General features: G+C 34.8%; 1 non-coding gene across 1 annotated transcript; it reads left to right on the top strand.

Annotated features, from left to right (window-relative positions):
* The first annotated feature begins 18,299 nt into the window (after positions 1-18,299).
* LOC145667165 (U1 spliceosomal RNA) lies at positions 18,300-18,459 on the top strand. The gene has a single exon (XR_014127875.1). It is a non-coding gene; the product is annotated as a U1 spliceosomal RNA (small nuclear RNA).
* The last annotated feature ends 5,772 nt before the right edge of the window (positions 18,460-24,231 follow it).

Below are 24,231 nucleotides of genomic sequence, written 5' to 3' on the forward strand. Positions count from 1 at the left end.
TTCAGTTTCTTTAAATGTATCTAAATTTGTTATGTATTCATAAAAATAAATTCCCTTACGGAGAATTAAAGGAAACTTATCATCGGAAAAATATTGCTTTGTATAGACAAATTGCTCAGAGACTGTATGGCAGGAATTTAAATAAGTCTACAAAACGTAACTCGATAGGTCTACCATTAAAATTAAAGTGCTTAGAGAATGTTATGTATTTCTCAATGCTTTCAGCAATTACAGAAATATTTCCAGGGGTGCAACCTAATTCTTTCACAAATAAATGTGCATCATACCCAGACAAATTATGGAAGAAGACAGGGATAAAATTACTTTGACGTTTAATTTGTAAATTACAATTGTTGCACACAGTGACAATAAATTGACCAGTTAAATGGTTATGATGTTTAACTTTTCTATTGTTACTCGTATATTTACTATCAGAAACTGAGCATTCAGTGGATAGGTTAAACTCTTGTAACTGAGAACTATTTAATGGTATTAATGGTTTTTGTTGATCTAATATGTTTATGATTTTTCTTAATTCATTCTCCATAGCAGACATAAACTTCATCGATACATTTTCTCCCCGATAAATAACTAAATCTGATTTCATATAGTTGTTACTCCAACATACAATATAACCAAAACTGCATGGTATATGTTGGTGAATTTGTATTGTATGAGATCCACTTTGTTTATTTATACGTTTTAATAAACTTTCCATATCTGCAATTATTATCACATCATTCTGTAATAACAATTTCAATTTTCGAAATTTTAAAACTTCTCCTTGTTTCGGCATGTTAATTTTGGTTGGAGTGTGTTCTTTACATAGTTTGTCATGTTCATCTAATTTTGATTTGTTATAAAAAGATATTAAACATCGTCTACAAATAAATGTTTGATGACTACCTAACTGATGTCTAACTAAACCATTTAAATTTGTAATTAAACAATAATGAAAGTTTAAATATAATAAATCAATATGTTTACCTACAGCTGTGTTTTCGCTTATACGTAATGGGAAAATAGTTTCATGATCATAATTAATGCCATATATATTAATAGAAATTTGTTCCTTAGTAAATACAGAATTATACATATGTTCAAATTTGCTTATGTGTTCTATTTCGACTGGAAATTTTATATTTGTTTTTTCAAATAATGGTAATAAAGTATTAATATATTGTATGTAATTATTCACACGATGTGGATGTTCTTTTGCGGGATGCAACGCAGCTAGAATACTATACATAAAACATCTATTATCGTTATTTTCAATATTTATAACACATTTTGTGGATAAAATCCATTGAGGCAATTTTACATAAGTTTTGTCTTTATGACTCTTCAATAACGCATTGATATTTTTTATAAGACAATAATGACTGTTGCAATTTTCTTCACAATACAGTAAATCTATACGTTTATCTACACATGTGTTTTCGCTTATACGTAACGGGAAAATAGTTTCATGATCATAATTAATGCCATATATATTAATAGAAATTTGTTCCTTAGTAAATACAGAATTATACATATGTTCAAATTTGCTTATGTGTTCTATTTCGACGGGAAATTTTATATTCGTTTTTTCAAATAACGGTAATAAAGTATTAATATATTGTATGTAATTATTCACACGATATGAATTATCTTTTGTGGCATGCAACGCAGCTAGAATACTATACATAAAACTTCTATTATCGTTATTTTCAATATTTATAACACATTTTGTGGATAAAATCCATTGAGGCAATTTTACATAAGTTTTGTCTTTATGACTCTTCAATAACGCATTGAGATTTTTTATTAAACAATAATGAGTGTTGCAATTTTCTTCACAATACAGTAAATCTATACGTTTATCTACACATGTGTTTTCGCTTATACGTAACGGGAAAATAGTTTCATGATCATAATCAATGCCATATATATTAACGGAAATTTGTTCCTTAGTAAATACAGAATTATACATATGTTCAAATTTGCTTATGTGTGCTATTTCGACTGGAAATTTGATATTCGTTTTTTCAAATAATGGTAATAAAGTATTACTATATTGTATGTAATTATTCACACGATTTGGATTATATTTTGTGGGATATAAAGCAGCTAGAATGCAGTACGTAAAACATCTATTATCATTATTTTGAATATTTAGAACACAATTCTTTTTGGATAAAATCCATTGAGGTAATTTTATAAAAGAAGAAGCGGACAGAGGATCATATTTACTGATTTTAATTTCTAAGTGATGGTTTGGTTCAGAACATAAAGACCACCCTGATTTCTTAATTGCTCTATTTTCTTGTTCAACTAAAATTTTATTAAATAGTTTTTCTATTATAGAATTCACATCTGTACTTGGTAAAATAATTTCGTTACCACTATTTACAAAGAATCGATATGTTTCTAAATCTACTGGTTTTACAAAAGTTGTAGCCAAAGAAAAATTTACTTTAAAAGATGAATTTTCTTGTTCCTGTTTTAATATATTTAAACAGTCTTTTCTTTTATTCTTCAAAAAGCATCCACTATTCTCATTTAAATTAGTATCACATTTTAAAATATTTTTTTAAAATTATTATTAAATAGAGTATCAGAATTGATAGTATTTAATTTAACCTTTTTTGTTGCCATTTTTTTAAACTAACTCAAAATTACTATAATAATTCTGAACTGAGTTTTTATAATATAATATTATTATTATTATAAAATGTCTTACTTACAAAAGAAAACAAAACCACACTAGTAATAAACCACACACACAAAAAATATCTGAACTTTACGCTTCAGACATCAAACAGGAAGTGATTACAAAAAAACATGTCGGTCAGTCTTTTATACCTGTCTGACCGCATTACGTCATATTGCGCAATAGGTATGAGTCATGCACGGGGATTCCCCTCTTTTTTTACCTTTGTGATTGATTACATTACGTTCAGGGATTCCTATCGTTGAATGACAAGTTATTGTCTGTTAAAGAGAAAACTAGCTCAATGTTTTGAAAATCCGGATGAATGACGTAATGAGAATTATCTACATATGGCGGAAGTTATTATGTAACTGATACGCGGAAGTTTCGCATTCCTCTACAATCTTTAAATAATCTTTGTTATGTTCAAATATAGGTTAGAACAAGTTCACTCCTTAAAAGAATCTTTGCTATAGGGTTCGAATGTATTATCTGTTATGTTCAAATAAGGGTTGAAAAATGAGAACGAATACACCCCCCGTAGTCTTATGTCTGCTATGTGTTGTTGGAAAATAAGCCATGTTTTTTTATTAGCTGTGCTATGTACTATCTGTTCTGCTGTATGTTCATAGTCTCAGTGTAATTTCTGCTATGGTAAAATAAGGGTTGGAAAAGTGCTCATAAAAGAGAACGAGTTCACCCTTTAAAATGGACTATGTTTAATCTTCCATGGAACGAATATAACCTCATTATTGTCTTAGTTTTATGTAATTTCTGCTATGTTAAAATAAGGGTTGGAAAAGAGAACGAGTACACCCCTAAAATGGAGGATGTTGTGTTTATTATCTGCTCTGCTATGTGTTCGTAACTGTTATCTTACATAGTCTTATGCTAAGGGGTTGAAAACGAATACACCTCTGCTATGTGTTCGTAGGGGTTGGAAAACGAGTATACCCCTTAAAATGGGAATGAATCTTACGTATTCTCTGTTCTGCTGTATGTTCATAATTTCTGCTATGTTAAAATAAGGGTTGGGAAATAAACCATGTTCTTTTATTAGCTGTGCTATCTGCTATGTTAAAATAGGGGTTGAAAAATGTGCTCATAAAAGAGAACGAGTACACCCCTTAAAATGTAATGAATCTTACGTATTCTCTGGTCTGCTGTGTGTTCATTGTCTCAGTGTAATTTCTACCATGTTCAAATAGGGGTTGGAAATCGAGTACACCCCCTAAAAAGTGCTCATAAAAGGGAATTAATACACCCCTAAAATGGAGGATGTTGTGTTTATTATCTGCTCTGCTATGTGTTCGTAACTGTTATGTTACATAGTCTTATGCTAAGGGTTTGAAAACGAATACACCTCTGCTATGTGTTCGTAGGGGTTGGAAAATATGCTCATAAAAGGGAACGTGCTCACCCCTTAAAATGTGCTCATAAAAGAGAATGAGTTCACCCTGAAAAAGTGTTCATAAAAGGGAACGAGTTCAATCTGCTGTATGTTCAAGGTCTCAGTGTAATTTCTGCTATGTTAAAATAAGGGTTGAAAAATATGCTCATAAAAGGGAACGAGTACACCCCCTAAAATGGAGGTCGTAAAAGAGAACGAGTACACCCCCTAAAAAGTGCTCATAAAAGGGAATAAATTCATCCCTAAAATGGAGGTCGTAAAAGACCGTGGGCTCACGGTGTACGGTGGTCATTTTCGCAGGGGCTCCTGAATTGATTGATGTTGAGCTAGGTTGGCCCAGATCGATAATTTTTCTACTACTCCCCTTCGTTCCAATCACCATGGCTTTTGTCTTTCTAACATTTATTTTCATCCCATATTCTTCAAAGCCCATCCTCAGGTTTTCTAACATTTTATTCATTTTCTTTTCAGATTCTGCAGAAAGCGCCATATCGTCTGCAAATCTTATGCATCTAATCATTCTACCTCCTACCGAAATGCCATCATCATCATGTATTCTCTTTTTCACTATCTCTTCTAGATAGACATTAAATAGTGTTGGCGAGAGGCAGCATCCTTGTCGAACTCCCCTTCCAATTGCACTCTCTTCCGTCAGTTCTTCCCCTATCTTAACACTTATTTGTTTGTTCATGTATAAGTTTCTTATGAGTCTTCTATCTTTCCATTCCAACCCTATCTTCGTTAGAACTCCCAACAACAATTCCAAATTCACGCGGTCAAAAGCCTTTTTTAGATCAATAAATACAACATACACCTCTTTCCTTTTTTCTATAAATCGTTCACCGATCGCTCTTAATAATCCAATTGCATCTCTTGTGCCCTTGCCTCTTCTGAACCCGAATTACTCCTCCTCAACATCTTTATTTGTTCTTTCATATAACCTTCTGTTTAGTGTTCGGAGCAGAATTTTAGCTGCATGAAATATGAGACTAATAGTTCTATAATCCTCACATCTCTTTGGGTTCGATTTCTTAGCCATCGGTATCACGATCGTTTTCAGAAAGCCTTTTTGCCATTCTCATGTTTCATATATTTCATTGCATAATCGCAACAATTCTTTCTTTCCCTTGTCTCCTACATTTTTAATGAATTCGATTGGTATATTATCTATTCCGGTTGCCTTTCCATTCCTAATCACGGATATAGCCTTTTCAAACTCATCCCGTTTGAAATATAGTATATAAAGTATAGATAATAATTTATATAAAAATGATAGACACATAATACGTTAAAAATTGGATATCATTCTATTAAAAAATTATGAGAACCGGAATCCTCGTGAAGAAGTAGCAAAATGTGATAAATGTTGAAATTGCTATAATATTGTTAGCATTTGACTAAAGATTAGACATATAACAATCTATAGATATCAGTGACCTAAACAAAATGATGTATTGAGTATAAGAGTTGATGCGTAGTTTCCGAGAAAACTAATCGAACTTTCGTGTAAACCCAACAATTAATGCTGTACAAGAACCACGGCAGATATCAAGGTGAATCTCACCGGAAGTATACCAACATCATCCTCTTTAATATGTTGCTAGCAAGAAGACAGTACATGGTGTGGTTAATTAGATAAAGAGCAAAATTACCATTAATTCCTGAACTTTACCTCTTTTGAAATGAAATATCCTAAAGATGATATATACAGGGTGTATCGGACCATCTGTCCCAGGCATTTTTCTCAGCTCGTAATGCACGTAGACATTTCAAACAAAAGAATGAATTACCACTTTTGTATCTTTATTGGCTACCTGAATGGAGCTTAACATAAAATCTCCATTGAATTAAAGTTTTTTCACCTTCAACATTCGTAATTGCTTCTATGTCATCTAATGCTTGTTGTAATTCAGTAAGGATGAAGGTCTTGTCTTCCACCTGAATCTCTTCATCAGATAATTTATTGATTTTTCTTTTGTACCCATTCGTGTGCTTCTTTTGGACAATACTGTGCAAAAGGATTATATTCGTTGCAATTCCTACATTGCTCAACCCTAGCTGGACATTAATATCTAAAATGTTGTTTTCTGCATGTTACACAACCATATTGATAACGTCCATATTTTACCTATGGCATTGTTTTTGAACGGAACCTATTGATTTCGTGTAGTTTGTTTTGGTACGATTTTTGTATCCTTCGTTGACCTGTTGTAGCATTCACTTGTAGCGAGAAAATAACATGTTTTTGTACACTGATTTAACAATGCTCATCGTATACATACGCCAAATCAGGTAGAATTGATGGAAATGGAAGTACCCATACTTTATAAATTAAATTCAAGAGTGGAACAAGTGACTGCTGCAGCTCTGATCACAGTATTGAACTTTACTTGGGACTAATTATCTGTTCCATACTGGCAGCCTGTGGTGGACGAATACAAAAGTTTTGAAAACATGTTCAGGCCTGTGTCAGGAATCATAAAACTCGTAGTGGCGCAACAAGATGGAACGGGGATATACGGGGGCATTGCGTCCCCTAATTTTACGTATGGAATTTGATGGCGCCCAAATTTTTATTTTGCACAAATTAATACTTAACTGAAGAGTCCAAATATTTTCCGAAAGTAAATCTAATAAGTTAAACATGCAAATATTGGTTCACATTCTAAGGGGAAAAGGAGTAGCCCCGATATTTTAACACATTGAATTGCCTCTTGGTAATAAGGTGTAAAATTGTTCTAAAATAAGCCTGAAATGTTTATTTTTAATGTGAACTCTATTAACAAACCAAAGATATCGACATAAATGCAAAAATAATGAAATAAACAAGTGGCAATACAAATCGCTACATTTCACATATTTCGAATATTGGCGGGTACAACCGGACACGTGAGATATGGTAACTGCAGATATGTACGCTAGTGCAGCTAAATACACCAAGTGTTCAGTAGTGGGACCTTTCCGACGAAATCCGCTAAAATGCGCCTCCAATATGTGCCACGGTCTTGTACAAGTTCAATTTGACGAATACTCCGGGAGACAACCCACCACGACGCGATGTGCAGTGTTGTTTGCTTCGGGAAGGTTCCGTGAAAGGACGTTATTATTTCACTAGAGGTAAGAATCCGTTATTAGTACCGTGCTAATTCAGAACATTGCCGATTGTTTACAGCAATGTACGCTTTGTTCCATGTCCGTCAGGATCACTTTGTTTTGTAAGTGTAATTTCAGTATTTGTGATTCCGTGGCTACTAAATTAATACCAAGCATGGTACAGCGAAATACGCCAGGGCTTATGTAGGACTGACTGTAGAAGAAAAAGGTGTTTTCATTTATCTCACATGTTCCGTGTAATATCGGTGCAGTTTATTATTTTTTTAAAAATCATAGTACAGTGACACTGTTTGTTTGTCTTCTTATGGACTAGAACTTTTCAGTTTGGAACTTCATTTCAACTTTGGAGATTATAGTTTTTACATTATATCTTTTTATCTTCATCTTGCACTTTGGTTAGGGTTGCCATTCGTCCCGGAATCGAGATCTGGTTCCCGGCGTCCCAAAAACATTTCTCCGGAAGATTAAATGTCCCGGATCTCAGCGAAGAAGAAAAGAAGGGAATATTATAGTTTGCTTACAAGACAATATAATATAACAAACTCCGCCAGAACATATTTCCAATGAATTAACCGTTCTATATGTTACAAAAAAGTATACAACGTGTGGAAGGAAACATCATAGCTTGAATGAGCTGAAACAGACTCTGAAAACCACGAAACATAACAGGTCCTGAGGGATTTTTGTTTTTTGCTTGCCAGAGGTTGGGAATAAATAATCTGCTTATGACTAAAATGTGATAACATAATACCGGTACTTGAACAACTCTATCTAATGGAAGAAAGTAAATTTGTATATAACACCTCTTTTCATTTTAAGCATTTCAAAGATTTTCGTAATTTAGTAGCGTCCCAGATTTGCATTTTTTTAAAGTATGGCAACCCTAACTTAGGTTATTCTATTTTTTTTGCTTCAGCCATCTTGTGTAGTAATATATGAGTTCGTATAATACGGATTATGTATGCACTTGCAAGATTTATTACAGGTTTCTTGTAGTATTCTAGACTTTGCGTAATTAAATGGACGTGTTAGTATATACGCCACTTTATAACATTTACTTCTTTTAGCTTGGGTACAAAATAAAAGTGAGTCGCATCATTGCCACAGTTTCTTCTACACGCAGAAAAGGCTACTCTGCAACACACTTTTGTTCTTTGTGTTTCATGAAAATTAAAGCCATAAAAAAGCAGGGGCGGATCCAAGGGATCCACCCCCAGAAGAGGAAACTTTCTTATTTTATATATATAAATAAAACCTATACCAAAGTTTGGAGCCCTTAAAAGTAGGAGTATGACAACCCACCGCCCCCCCAGAAGTCGGTCCTGGATCCGCCCCTGTAAAAAATCAAACACCCTTATCATGGAGTATTTACTTGCACTTATCTTATTTGAAAAACATTATATTCTACATTTAGAAGAAATAATAATAACACCTACCCACGAAGCTGACAGTGATCACATGTGTACTGGATATCTGTTAATTCGATAGGGGTATAGTTTCATGAGCTTGCCATCGCAGGATTCACCTACACCCAGCCTTCATTGAACGTTTCACCACAAATTATGCACCTAGTGCTGCTTTCCTGCTCGTCTGGTGATATTTTCTTTTTGTCGATGTGGTGGTTCACTAGCTTCTTGCGACCTTCCTTTGGTAGTTCGTGTGCTGAAGTCACTTTTCTTTCAATTTGCGTCTTATATTGTGAACACTCTAGTATTGCACTCGCCCAGTTCTTCTGGTTCGTGACGCTAAACGTCTCTTACGATTTTCCGGTAGCGATGATAACTATTTACCGAGAGCTTTTTGCTAGTTGATGGACAAGAAGATTCTCGTTCCTCGATCATATGTGGAAAACGTGGATACGCTGCAGACGACAAACAAGAAGTATCCCCCTTTTCTTCAACCGATGCCGAAGTTGAAGGTTGTGGGTCTTCACCGGTAGGCCTAGTGTAACATCTTGCAACACGAATCACGTCTGCGGACAGATAGTCGATGTCTGTGAATATCTGAGGGTTCATTGAATATATTCCGGTGCATGCAAAGTCAATTGAGAGCAATGTCCATGCGACACATCTTTCGGTATGCCTCCGAAACAAGTTGCACTGCATCGTATTCTGTTATCTTTACTCCAGCATTCCTGAGCATCCACAGTGAAAAACTTAATTGTATGCACCTTTAAACGGTTTCATAAAACACCTGTCAATGGGATGAGTCTTATGAGTGGTATGTGGAGAAGTACTGAGCACTGAATACTGTGATTCCACACATATTGAATAACTCAGTTTTTTATGGCTGCCATGTTCATAGACAAATAGCAGAAATGAGTTCTGAGGAAAAGGAAGACCGAATTTCACAAGTGTTGCAACAAAGTTAAAAAAAGTATCACAGGCTATCCAACCAATACTTTCTGCTACAGCAATGCTCTCGGGTGGAGCATCAACCATCTGTATCTCACTCATTCTCTGATGCGGAAATATGAAGAGCGGTGGTACAAACTGATCAGTAGCACTCATGTAGAACATCAACGTTATATTTCGAGCTCTTTCGCCCGACGTCAACTTGCCCACAATGCGTTTCCCTTTTTCACGTATCACTTTGGGATGATACGACGATACACGAGTCTCATCCACGTTCAATGTTTGTGATGGTGGAAAAGAATATTTCTCTATCAGTGTGCACTAATTCGAAATGAACTTTGCAACTTCTTCCTTATTGAAAGTTGCTGTTCTCAATATACTTGTAGACACAGGAGTTCAAAGAAACAAATCAGAATGTCACTTCAAAAACTCATAGTAAACATCTTTCACAGAACTCTGTTTATCTTTGTTGTAACACCACTTTGATTCATTTTCAGTTCTTCGGCTAAATCAAACTCGCTTCAGGTATTCTTTTCGTGGTAATGGCATTAAGCAAGCAGCTAATTGTTTCGCATGCGGCCGCCCAAAGGTGAAAGGAAGTATCTACATTTTGCTTGTTTTGAGAACAACAGCCAAGGAGATTTTTTATCGTTACTGTTAAAGAATTTGTTTTCTATTGGGCGTCAATGAATACTTAGTGACCATTGACAAAACGAAGTATTTAACAGTAACGTTAATTATCAAAAATGACCTTTTTTGCAATTGTTCTCAAAACAAGCAAAATGTAGATACTTCCTTTCACATTTGGGCGGCCGCATGGCATTTCAGCTCTTTCTCATACATATCGGGAAAAGTATTTTCGAATCTCCTAACTTAAGTACAAAATGTAATTTCATTCCTTGTTTTCACTGTGACAATCTGTGTAGCACTAAATCTCTTTGTTTGAAATGTCTACGTGCACTACTAGCCGAGAAAAATGCGTGGAACGGATGATCTGATAGTACCAATTTTACAACAAAAAACAGACGTAGATGCCAAACCGTAGAATTTAACGAAAAGTATTTCCTGTGAAAGTTGTTTCTTTTCCAATAGTGCTTCCAAAGAAATCGAAATTGATACCACTTGATTCTTTACATTCGATTTGGTAGTTCAATTTTTTGTTTGAAATGTTTACGTGCATTACGAGCTGTGAGAAATGCCTGGGACGGGTGGTCTGATACACCCTGTATATATATATATATATATATATATATATATATATATATATATAGATAGATAGATAGATAGATAGATAGATAGATAGATAGATAGATAAATAGATAGATAGATCACATGGAAAGGAACTAAATAACACGTTTGAGGATTAGTTTTCATGCATAGGTTTAGAAAAAAAAACAAATTTTTAAAGGAAATCGTTGTCAATCTGAGTTAGTTGATAGCTTTATTTTCTGAAATTTTATTTACCCTAAAACTGATGCACTTTCTATTTGTAAACATGGTAATTCATATTTACATTCACTTGTATGATTGGATCCAAGTCAGAGGTAGTACAAGAAACAACTCCAAACCAGCATGTAATCTTATTCAGCATAAGCCTCTGAAGCATTACTGGTGAAATGCTTCACTGGGTCTTCCATACAACTTCGATAGCTTACTATATCATCAAATAGATACAAAAATACGACTCGACAAAACATGCACGCTAGCCCTACCAAGTCCGCTTGCATTTCAGCGCAATTGAAGATATACAACTTTATACGCCTGCGATACTCAACTTCGAATGTTCATATCACAAAGCTATCTTTTCAATGTCATTTCAGAAATTGGACCTATATTTTATGGACTGCATCAATTTCTATCGGATAAGGAATCTATTTTTCTTGTCTAGACATGAAACTCGACTTAATATTTCTAAGTTAGACCATCCTTTTCTACATACAATAGTCCAATAAATCGGGTAGCATCATATACTCTGCACCTATTGGCAAAGCCCAAATGCAATGGTTCCTTTTTGCTATTCTGTTACACATAGGATAGCTACGAAGTGTACCACACGTAAACTTCCTCAAAGTCAATAAGCAATTACTCACTTTTCAATAGATATGTTAAAATTATTATTTTTCTTTAGTTGTCATAATTTCTGAAATTTTGTTATTTATAATTCTTCAATTCATTGCAATAGCATTATATCTGATTTTTATTACACTTAAATCCCAGTAAAATGAACACTTGAAAATGTTATTCTCAGAGTGTTTCTAGTTTTTAATTACCTATATGTGCATTAGGGTGGGCCGAAAACGGCCTTTTTTTTTTTCGAAAATTAAGATTGAGTACCGTGCAAAAGTTGTAAAATGTTATATTATGTTTCCTCACCAAAACAGAGCCAGATTATAAGATATTTAGCCGGGCCCTGGGGGCGCCAAAGAACGTTAATTTTGGAAAAAAATAGTTGCAAGTAGTGAAATAATTAATGAAATTTTTTTTTTTTTTTTTTTTTTAGAAAGTTAAGTTTGAGTACCATGAAAAAGTTGTATAATATTGTTAGGCTTCTTCACCAAAATAGAGCCGGATAAAAAGATATTTAACCGGGTCCCGGGGGTCTGAAAGAACGCAAATTTTGAAAAAAAAAAGTAGCGAGCAATGAAAATGATATTAAAATATATTTTTAGAAAGTTAAGTTTCAGTACCGTGCAAAAGTTGTATAATGTTGTTTCTTCACAGAAACATAGCCGGAATAAAAGATATTTAACTGGGCCCCGGGAGCCCGAAAGAACGTTAATGCTGAAAAAATATGGTTGTGAGTAGTGAAAATATTATTGAAATATTTGTTTTCAGAAAATTTAGTTTGAGTACCGTGCAAAAGTTGTATAATGCTATGTTTCTTCCCCAAAACAGAGGCAGATAAAAATATTTCACCAGGCCCTGCGGGTCCAAAAAGTGTTATTTTTTTAAATATATACCATTATTTTAAGTATGTATAGAAAATTTGTTAAGATTCCTAATACTTTATCTTGACCCCAGGATTTTAAATGTCCTGATCTGATGTGCAGCTCTTCGTCTGATTGGTGTTTAGTAGATATAATAGTAAGGACACAAATATATAAGGTAAGGTTGAAAAATTTGACCAACAAATACGAAACCAGTCCAGAACTCACCACGTGGAGGTTGCTACATAGCGAGTTCCTCCCACCCACCCTCCTCTTACTTAAAGCTCCTTAGTTGAATCTTGGAACAAAATATTGAGATTTATGTCCGAAGTTTGGTAGATAATAATAATATAAGTACAAAATATAACCGTCTCGTGCAACACTACCGCATACTTCTGAAGACGATTCTGTTACTACCTCTCCAAAGCCTGTGTGTGGAAGGGGAACGTGACAAACTGTGGAACCTCCTCTTTTCCACAATCATTTCGGTTAGTTCTTCTGTTGATATGTTAGCCGAAATTGGAGGATTCGTTACTATTACTTCTGACCAATCGATCAAATCGATATAATCCGCATATTCTTCAGTGCTTTGTCTACTGCAATTGTCAATTAAAACTATAGTTTGGTATTTTCGGCCATCAAAATAGAGACCCTTAAAATTAGTAGTTTTACTCTGTAGACGGTTTTTTTTTTTTTTTTTTTGGCTAGTTTCCTACGGATTTTGTTTTTATCTACTACCTTGTCTTGGTTAGTTTTGTTCAGTAAATTCATATCTTCTAAAACAGCGGATACAATTTTAGCAGTCGACCTATTCGAGACACCTGTTAAATCTTTTGCGGTACTCATTTGTTTAGGGCTCACTATTGTTTATTTAGGTTTATTTTAGATTTTATTCTCTAAACGATAGCTCCATGCGAACTCTTCATCGTCTGAATTCAGAGTGGAAGCGCTTAATGTATTTCAAGTGCGGGATTGAGGCTAACGATTGTAACGCTCTTGTAATTGGTACCGCAGCATGATAATCGATCTGTGTGTCATGCTTTCTTTTGAGCCTATGGGTTTCTCCTTTATCTACATTGCAACTTGTCATTTGTCTCTGATTTCTCTGATCTAATATGAACTCCCATTCCAAAAGCGGTATTTAATTTGATTTATCACAATTACAGGTTAATCTATCTCAGCATTTGCAAGAGAAAATATCAAATAACTTCTGAGCACCGTTCTTAAATTTCTTTAATGTGGCTCTTAATGGGGGGTATCTCGTTTTTTAATGGGGTTAATGATCGTTTTGCATTTTGAGCTATAATTCAAAATCATATCCTTAATTCGAAGGCAAGACCATACAGGAAGAGAGGCTCGCAGCCATATCGTTTCTAATTTATTTGAATTCAGCAATGTAAGCACCGCCTTCGGAAAGCAAGTGTTGTGCATTTTGCATCCAGATGCGAAAAAGTTATATTCTCTTAAAGTTTGAGTGTTTTGAGCTGGGCTCAACACGAAGGTTTTTCGTGTGTTAATATGGTAGCTATGAAAGTTAGTTAAGCTCTTAATAGTTATTTGCGAATATTGAAACCATGTATTTCATATTTTATGTATTGTCTGGTAAAATGTTCTTATTACCTACACAGAGAAAAATCCGTTCTCCGGACAGCGGTATATTGTACAAACATACGGTATCCTCTTGCTTACTATAGAAATCAGTACGGAGCATACGTTATCCGTATGCAATATAGGCACTGCCCTTAGATGTTATATCATGCCGTTGCAGGATGTATGGCATCTAACAGTTTTCCGTATATCACATGCTTATACTTATGTTACCTTCGTCAGCTATATGTCATATACCTCCATTTGTATGTGAGATCCTAACCGCCTACATTGTTTCAGATGGAAAGTACGTATAAATGGAACACTTATACGGAAAGTATTATAAAACATGCGGTTTCATTATACGTCTGTTGTACGTTAAGTCCAAAAACTACAGGAATTACGCATGTAACCTATCTTTTTAAGTACGCCACCTACAATTTTTTTTCTCAGTGTAAAATCATTTTATTTGAACAAAAAATTAGGCACTTTAGAGCCAAGGGGGCCCGGTTAAATATTGTTTTAAAATCGACATATTTGACATGGCTTCATTTCGTACCAATGCACAAGTTTTGATAACTACTCAATCCTGAATATCTTAAAAAAAAATCGGTCCACCCTAATGTGCATACTCATACGAAACGGCTTACTCCTACGTGTAACAACTTACTTGTATGATCTTCATGAGCTGTTTCCATACCAGCGAGAAGTAACATCACTCCAAATGACTCTAATGTCCATGCGTAAGCCGTGATGGGTGACTTAATCAGATACTACAATTTAAACGTTTACAATATTTTACAATATGGCATAAACGGTCGTAATAGAGCCAGAAAAAGTTTCTTTCGAATGATTCGATTGATGTTCTCAATATGCGTGAAAATTCGAGCAAAATAAATTATTGCCTTGCCGATATAAATCTGGATTATAGAAACACAATGTTTTAACATATTTTGCATATGGAAATTTTATAAAGAATTCAAATGTTTCTCTTTCTTTGGAACTTTGCTGTATTTTATCATTCAGCAATACATAAAGTGAAACCAATTAGAGTTCTATATAAGAACTAGCTAAAATGTCCGCTCTTGACACGAAAAAAATATGTTTTTGGAATTATTAATTGCTAGAAATTTGAACCCCTTTCCCACTTTGCCAGAGTATTTATTTGTCTATTAATTAGTTACCTTTTGTTAGTTCCCGAAAGATCTCATGTAGTTCGGATCCCATGTTACGCTAGAAGTCTGCGTCTCATATAGCCTCGTTGCTAAAAGGGGGGTAAACCCCAACTCAACCATCATCTTCTTTCTATTAGATAGGAAAAGGAATGCATTTTGTCTATAAGTAGTGTAAAATAGAAGTGTGGAAAGTTCTAAAATATTTTACTTGACTAAACTTTGGCCAAACTTTTGATAAGACTATCACTAATTAGATTAGCAACCCTGAAAACTAAGGAGTCAACAATAATGTCACACTAATGTGAACAACATTTTGAACATTTTATTTCTCATCCCTCCTTACCCTTGATCCTGATGGGGGCTGACATGGGGCTTAAACGGCATTGATTATATCACTATTCACCTCAGTCATCTCGAAAATTATGGATTTAACACTACTATCGGTAATATTCGATTATTTTTACAGGTCAGCCCTTCGCATCCCAACCTCTATTTCCACATTACTCGATGTTTCAGATTATAAGTTATATGTGTGTAACGTTTGGTTATAATTGCCCCAGGCGTCCAGAGTTATGCTGGAACATACATTTATCCTTCTCCCTTCTTTCAAAACGGGAATTCTCAAAAACAATGGCAGGTATTTTGTCTAGTAGAGATTAGCTTCTAAGTAATGCTACTTTAATATATATATCCGGACCTTAGAGGCAGAGGGGAGTAAGTCATTTTTATTAAATTTTCAAGAGAGACAGAAAACAGTGACTTACTTCTTTTTGCCTTTAAGTGCCTTCGGACTTATATCCAATTTTATTTTTGCTATTTGATAAAGTATTTATAATACAACTACAAGCTTTCTAAGAATAAGAGATATCAGAACACGCATTCGAATCTGGCAAAACTCATTTTCAGAAAAAAATACACTCCTCTCTGCCTTTAAGGTCCGGATATATATACAGATAATTAATTTATTTACACATATGATCAACTTAAACTAATTTATAATGATCATAAGCTCTTAACAGAATTAATAGAAAAACAAATACTATCAAGATAAGACGAAATTGTGACAAAATAACAAGAAATTATGGTAAAAGAAAGATATACATTAGAATCAAATTGGGATAATAAACGTGAAAGTGAAAATGTATCTTTCAATGACGATGACAGTTATGATGAGCTAAACTCTTAAGTGCATTGTTTAAAATATCTTTTCGTCGTTGGTAAAAAGAAACCGAGTCGTTATTTTCCTTCTTATATGAGAAAGATCTCCTCTAATACTTTACCTGTGGGTAACGTACCCAAATGGCTGATACGTTCCCACGTTGAACTGCGACACTGATCTGTTGAATAAGGAAAGATTTAGATCATTTATCTCCCGATATAAGTGAAATACGATGGCCGATTTCCTTGATAAAATTAGCTCCTTCTTGACCCCAAGTACCACTTGACTCGATGGCAATTGGAACAAACCAATATTTGTCAACGAGATTAATATTTATTCCACTTGTCGGTCTCCTTACGAGCAGCTACAAGACCTGCGCGTGATAATGAATGTGCAAGATTGGAAGGAGCATAAGTATCTATGCAGGTGAAGTCCTAAACTAGAGCTTTCACTTTTTCCCAGGGCATTAAAGTCATTCCATCTGGTCTTTTTCCGTCTGAACGACTGCATCCGTTTGGTTCTCGTACTGATGGGACATCTGCAGATATGAGATCTCTCAAAATGATATCGTTCACACTTGTCTACCTGCGCTGCTCTTGCATGATAAGCCATATAAGCCTCTCGTATCGACGAGAGCATTACAAGAACGACAACAGTGTGGTTCGCAAATATCTGCTCCAAACCGCAGAGCTGTAGCTATGCGAAAACTTTCGTTGCTGAGATGTAGACCAACAGAAGATGACGGTAAAGCTTGAAGCCATGCACCGTTTTCAGGGAATGAACCAGCGAAGAATCTGGCTCTGTCTTCGATCTTATGAGTTGATTGTGTTAATGAGGAAAGATGATGTTTTACTATGGGTTCGTCCCAGGCTGATTGAAATTTTCTTTTCTCGTTAGCCGGAGGAGCAGATCCCACTAAATTAGACCAATTGTCGATACAGTTTTGTACCTATGAATTGGTGTCCACCTCGACTTCTCTCTGTAGCAGAGTTCCAGATAATTGTCTTGAGCCATAAAAAGAAGCAAGAAATGACGGCTTAGCAACATCTGTGGCCCGACGGATTCCGAGACCTTCATTTCGGACTCGTAATGATGCTTGTAACCATGATTCATTGCTTAGGGTGCAGTTGAGGATAGATTCCAATCCTGTTCTTACAGTATCGTCAAATTTCTCGAGCAAGTCTTCTTCACGCCAGGAAGGAAAAAATCGGAGGAAATGCTGTAATCTTGGTATTGACAATGAGGCTCGCAATAAATAAAATGCTGAATGAGCTGAGATGTTTGATAAGTGTGACAAGAATAACTCTAATTTTGAAATCTTCTCTACCAATATTTTCCTCAGGGCTTCTGGTGATAGAGCTGCGCCTAGGAGTTCAGCAGTAGTGTATAACAGGTGCAGATTCATTAAATTTATTATAAAGACCCTGAATTTCCTCTTCCTTAGCCTCTTGTATGAGAATATATACAAGAATTCATTTATCGAAGACATACATTTTCTTCTTTTCTAAATAATTGTTTGAAATACGTATTTTATATTTTGAATTATACGTGTATTTCCTTATTGTTCAAACGCCAAACTATTATTAATGCCGTTAGTAGATGGCAGAAAATCGCATCTTCAGTAATTTAAAAACTATTATTGAATATAATTTTTAATAAATCACAGACTACTAAAATAATTGGTGAGAAAAGAATCATGCGATAATTTATAACTATATTTAATACTTTATTTTCCTAAGACAAAATAACTTAATAAATATCAGAGAATTGAAATAAAATTAAATATAATTAGGTACTAAGAATTAAAACATAGTTTGATTAACAAAAGGGTAGCTTCGGCTAACCCTCTATTATATGCTGAACGAGGTGAGTTTAAATGCCTAGTTAACAGCGCTGAGGTTACCGTGATCATGAAGGCGGTACCTCCAAAGGGAGGCTTACCCATTGCAGTAGGGGTTTGCTGATCTTTGCGTGTGTCCCAAGGCAGGACCTCGAGCGTATAATTTTTGGTAGTTGGGACTAGCGTTCGCGCTGTCCCAGAAAAAATTAATTAACATAAAATCCAAAAGTAATTAACAATCATGTTTGTGGTTTCGTATCGTAACGCTTTGGTTTACTCATTTTTACTTATTCTTAAGTACAGGAATGACACAATAAGGTATTAATCGTCTCACGCGCTAAGCTACGTAACGTACGAACACTTCTTGTTTGGTTGGTTTTGGATTTATCGTCTTTCCTGTGAGCACCAAAAATATGTGTGACGTAGCACTACAGCGTAACATGACATCGCACTCCGAATAGAATCGTAATTTGTCATGTTAAAGGCACTATAGCAACCATATATAGGCACAAAGGAGTTTGCGTACCGTGTGACTCCAATGATATGTCAACTTCACAGAACATCTTGGGTCTTATGCAGAACATCTTGGGTCTTTGACGTATGAGTAGTGTCATACTAAAGGCCTGACTACTGAAGGGAACAATATTAGTCAAACTCATTAGTATGACACTAATCACGCTTCAGAATGACTCTGAATAAGGCCAGTTATCTTTAAGATATACAATAAATAATGGTAATAATCTCAGCTGAGAGCGATAAATGAAATCAAAAATAGATATGAAGAGAAAGAAAAGTTGTTAGTTAGTGAAGATGAAAAAGGATTATTGATTATCTTATTAACTTTTCACAACAGAAATGAAGTCACAGCTGTCCTATCTATTCACGGGACCTAAGACCATACTAAATTACAGGATCAGTGATATAGATGAGAATTACACATTCAGCATTAATAAATATTTTGCGTCAATTTGGATTTTTTTTTATCATGTTAATGATACTTACTGTGAATAGAGTGCGCGATATTAATAGTATGCAGCCGTAAAATTATTTTACAAAATGAAGGTTCATCACCTTTAAACATTTTAAATCAAAATAATAGAATTAGAAATAGTAAACCTGTTACTTTTCCCGAATGGCCTGTCCCTTCCCTCTTATGGTGCAGGGCCTTAAGAAAATTTTCACATTTACTTTACGTACGGGTTGGCCCTAAATCACTTTATTAGTTTTATGTCTGTAATCGATATTCAGTAATATGTTATATTTATAACAGTGGCTCTCAACCGAGTTTACCTCGTACCATCCTTCGCAAACTACATAGTTTACGACCCCTCTCTTCCTCTAAGAAAGACAAATTGTCAAATACGTAGAGCCTTTGAAATTTGGTAAAGCTCAATTTTAAATGGGTATTTCAACTGGTATTTTATTCATAATTTCATAAATTATTTCTGTCAGCAGCTTGTACTTCCTTTCTCTTCACGAAACCACGTTGAAAATTATTGATGTATAGCAACAGAATACATGACGTATAATTGTACCATGAAAGTTGTCTGCGAACGTTCAAACTGTAACTAGATTTTTTATTTTTAAATGAAGGTGAACGAAAATCAAACAGAATTGTTACTCAAGATTGGAGACGAAAGAAAAATACTGAATACAAATATAAAAGAAAAAGACAAATTAATATGGACATTAGTTGCAAATAAATTATATTATTAAGGATGTTACGGAAGGCAACAAAGGGATGGACAAAGTATATTGTGCTTGGTGGACGATATTCCAGAGCACAAAAACTCTCACCTCACACTCACATTTGATACCAACTTAGTATTGTATATATCAAATTTTAAGGTACTAGTTCTGTGGCCAGCCAATGGAAAAAGCATGAGTTTTCCGTAGAGCCTAACTGTGAGTTGGAGTGTACTAGAAGCAAGGTATGTGTATGTTAAAAAAATGCAAAATAAGGTAACTGCAGTTATATACTCCAGTGCAGCTAAATACGCCAAGTGTTGTTCAGTGCTACGACGTTTCCAACGAAATCCGTTAGAATGTGCCTCCAATATGTGCCACAGGCTTGGCCAAGTCTGATTTTACGAATACTCCGGAAGACAGGGCTGAGACTACGACATTATGCAGTGTTGTTTGCGTCGGGAAGGTTCCGTAGAAGGACGTTATTGTTTCAATACAGTTAAGAATACGTTATTAGTGCCGTAATAACTCAGAACATTGCCGATTCTTTACAGCAATGTACTTTGTGTCCGTCTAAGAACACTTTAGTTTGTAAGTGTAGCTTCAGTATTTGTGATTAATGGCTACTAAATCAAAACCAAGCATAGTGCAGCGAAATATGCCACGCTTGTGCAGGAAGACAAAGATGTGTTTATTTGTTCCACATATTCCATGTAATATCGGTGTAGTTTTTAAGTCACAATACAGTGACATTGTTTGATTATATTCTTATGAACCAAACCTTTTCAGTTTGGAGCTTCTTTCCAACTTTGAAAATTAACGTTTTTACAATTGATCTTCATCTTGCACTTTTGTTATTCTATTTTTTGCTTCACCCATGTTGTGTTGTAATATTTGAGTTCGTATAATAGAGACGATGTAAGTAGTTGCAAGATTTATTACAAATTTCTAGTAGTATCCTAGACTTGGCGTAATTACCCGCATATATTGATAAATACACCATTTTACAACACATTTTTTCTTTTACCTTGGGTAGCGAACAGAAGCGAGTGGCATAATTACCTCATCTTTTCTACACGCGGGAACGGCTACTCTGCAACATATATGTGTTGTTCTTTGTGTTCCTTGAAAATTATGGCCTTAAAAATCCAACAACCTTAACATGGTGTATTTACCTGCACCTACCTTACTATTTTTGCTATCAAGATTTCATGGACCTTATGCAGAGTCGTTGTGATTAGTGCTGTACTATAGAGTTCGGCTAACATATGTTTCCTGCAGTAGTCTGGCTTTTAGTATGACGCTAATCATACTTCAAAACGACTCTGTATAAGGTGACATAAGTTGAACAAGCAGATTTCTATCAGTATTCATTATTTTTATCGAAGGAACAGGGTGACTCAATAAAACCTCCCACGTTTAAAGACTAATAAGACAATACTAGTTGACAAAAAATAAAAATATAAACTTTTTCTCTGACACACGAAAGAAAATACCACATTCTAATAGATTTTTTTTAAGTAGAATTCAAATATGTAATCAGTAGGGCTCGGAAGTTCAAGACCTAAAAATTGCCCAAAAAGGACCTATAAAAAGACCTAAAAACTGGAAAAAAGGACGTAAAAATAGGACCCAATGTAATTAGAATTACATATTTAATAAATATACTGGTTAAGAAATACAAGCTTCTGGCAGTATACAGTACACAGTTGAACGAAACGGTGCAGCAGTACACATACTCCTTTCGGAGGGTCGACTCATCAGGAGTCTTCCGGTTTTTATTAGGAACCACGCTCCAAAAACATTTTGAAAGTTTCATTGTTTATCTTTGCCAACGGGATATTTGCTCCAATCAAAGCACTGCAAAGATCTTTCTAAAATGGAGACTACTTAGAATGTGCACGTACTTTGTCTTACCAGAAGCTGTTTTTCCTTTTTCTCCGCGGCCCGGGATGCTACTTTCACGTGTTTCTCACGTCCAACGTCCTACTGGACATGGAATCATATTTCCTGCACTCATTTTCACTTCGCAATATTTGCAGAAAAGAATATTTCCATCCGTAGAAAAATCTTATGCTCCCAATTCAGACACAAACTGACGCAAAAAGCAGGTTTTCTTAGGCTTAATTTTAGGCATGTTAATGGTCTGTCTTTATACAAACTGAAGTCCCAACTAAAGTAAGAAAACTTCTCTCCCCTGCTGGAGGACATTGTTATACCTCCATATCTGACTTGTGATTGTTGCAGGTCTGGTCTTATCAGTCCAGTCGTTGAAAAGTGTCTTATCTTTTAAATTTTCTTTATTAAAGAAAAGATGTTTAAGTGGTGGTGGTTATTCGAGTTAATGGCCAGTAAATTTATTGTCGAAAGATGAAGTGCAAAAAAAGACGTTAAGACCTATAAAAAGCTTTAGAAAAGACCAATAAACAAAAAAAAAGGCCAAAAAAAATGACAAATAAAATCCACCATTTTCGAGCCTACAATGACCCAAAAAGCCCCATATATTATGTTAAGCCTCATCTTTGGGCACTCGTAAAAAAGAGGATTTTTCCTTACTTCATCACCCACTATTTTCCCTTGACACCCACGCGACCCTGAAAAATGGGTTATTTTCAGAAATTTGTTATTTACGTGCAAATAATCACATGTAATTTCCACATCAATAACAATATAAGCATGGCTTATATACCTCATTGGAATTGCAATAAAATACACTTCATAATTATGTGTATACCGTGTTGCTGTTTTTTGTATGAGGGGAAATTCTAGAGGAATTTTATAGAAAATCTCCTCCAAAAAGTAGTTTGTAAGAATTTTTGTTTTATTTTACTATTTATATAGTGATACAGAAACGGTATTTTGTGCTAAAACATAGATTTATGACTAACTCAATAAATCATGATAATTTCATGTGAATCGCGTTATTCTATCTAGAGATATCAATAGCTTTTTCTATTGCTAAACTAAACTAAACTTGACAGGTATGATCTTTACCAAAGTAGTGTTACGTGTTAACAAATGAACATTTAGATAAACTAAAATGTTTTAGTTGTTGACTTTCTTCTATTTTTGGCTTCTGGAACATCTCTTTTGATCGTCCAACAGTAATCTATTAGCATTTTTGAACTCTACTGACCCTGGCATCTCTTCTCCATGACGGAAATGTCCTGATGAATACGTTCCACACTTTTATCACTAACAGCACCGACATTTTCAGGAAAGAAATCCAGGTAGGAATTAGACTTTAAGAGACGTGTTGTAACCCATTTCTTTGAACGTTTGCAGGATATCACTCACAATTTCATGGTTGTTTGGGACTTTATGGTTTCCTAAAAATTCTCTGTTGAACTTTTGAATTAACCTACCGGTGTGGTGTGTTCCTACCGGAGTTGAGAGATCCTCATTTTTTTTTGTCACGAACCAAACAAAAAATTCCTATCTTGATTTTAGGCGAGGTCTTAAGCGAGAAAGTTCAGCGTCTAAAGTGCTTCAAGGTCTCACAAGTAATTGGGTATCTAGACATGGCATATTTATTCGTAAAATAGCAACCGAGATTAGTAAAAATACGAAATATGATGGAAAGGTATAAGAATTAAGCTCACATTCTAACAAAAGGAAAACCTTTTATTAGCACATTAATTTTGAGCTCCTACAATATCTATTCTCTGGTTCTGTGGCTAGCGTATGTGTCTTAGATGCATATGGTCACGGGTTCGATGGAGAGTTCAGGAATTTAATTAGAAGATCATTCATTTTAATTAAACATCAGTATCCTTTAGCATATAGGAAATAACCATGGAAAGTAAAACTAAAAATATAAAACTTATTTTTGGAGCTTCTACTCTATGTTCGACTGATAAAATTTGACTCTTATGCTTCACAAAATCACAATTTTCCTCAGAGCATGAATGCTGCCCGGTCATTTGTTTCTCCCTAACCTTGCATATGTGAACTTAGGTCCCGTATTTGAATTGCTCTTCCTCTCTCTTCTCTCTCTCTCTCTCTCTCAATGTCGTCCACCATGAACTTACATGGCCTGGGATCAAACTTCCGACTCTTGGTACTATAAATCTAAAAGCCCTTTCAATGGGCCGTTGTGACTCCCTATAGTTTTCTTGTTAGTTAGCTTCGGACATTTAGCCACTTCAAACAGGATACATAGTCAGAAAATATCAGTAACACAGAAACTAAGGACAGACATATAAAATAGCCAAAATATACACAACATACATCAAAAGTACTGAAGAAGTATACACGGTGGCCGCAAAGTAGGTATACAGTCCCGT

This window comes from Thermobia domestica, chromosome 12 (assembly GCF_964235325.1).
Source record: "Thermobia domestica chromosome 12, izTheDome1.hap1.1, whole genome shotgun sequence".
Classification (NCBI taxonomy): Eukaryota; Metazoa; Arthropoda; class Insecta; order Zygentoma; family Lepismatidae; genus Thermobia; species Thermobia domestica.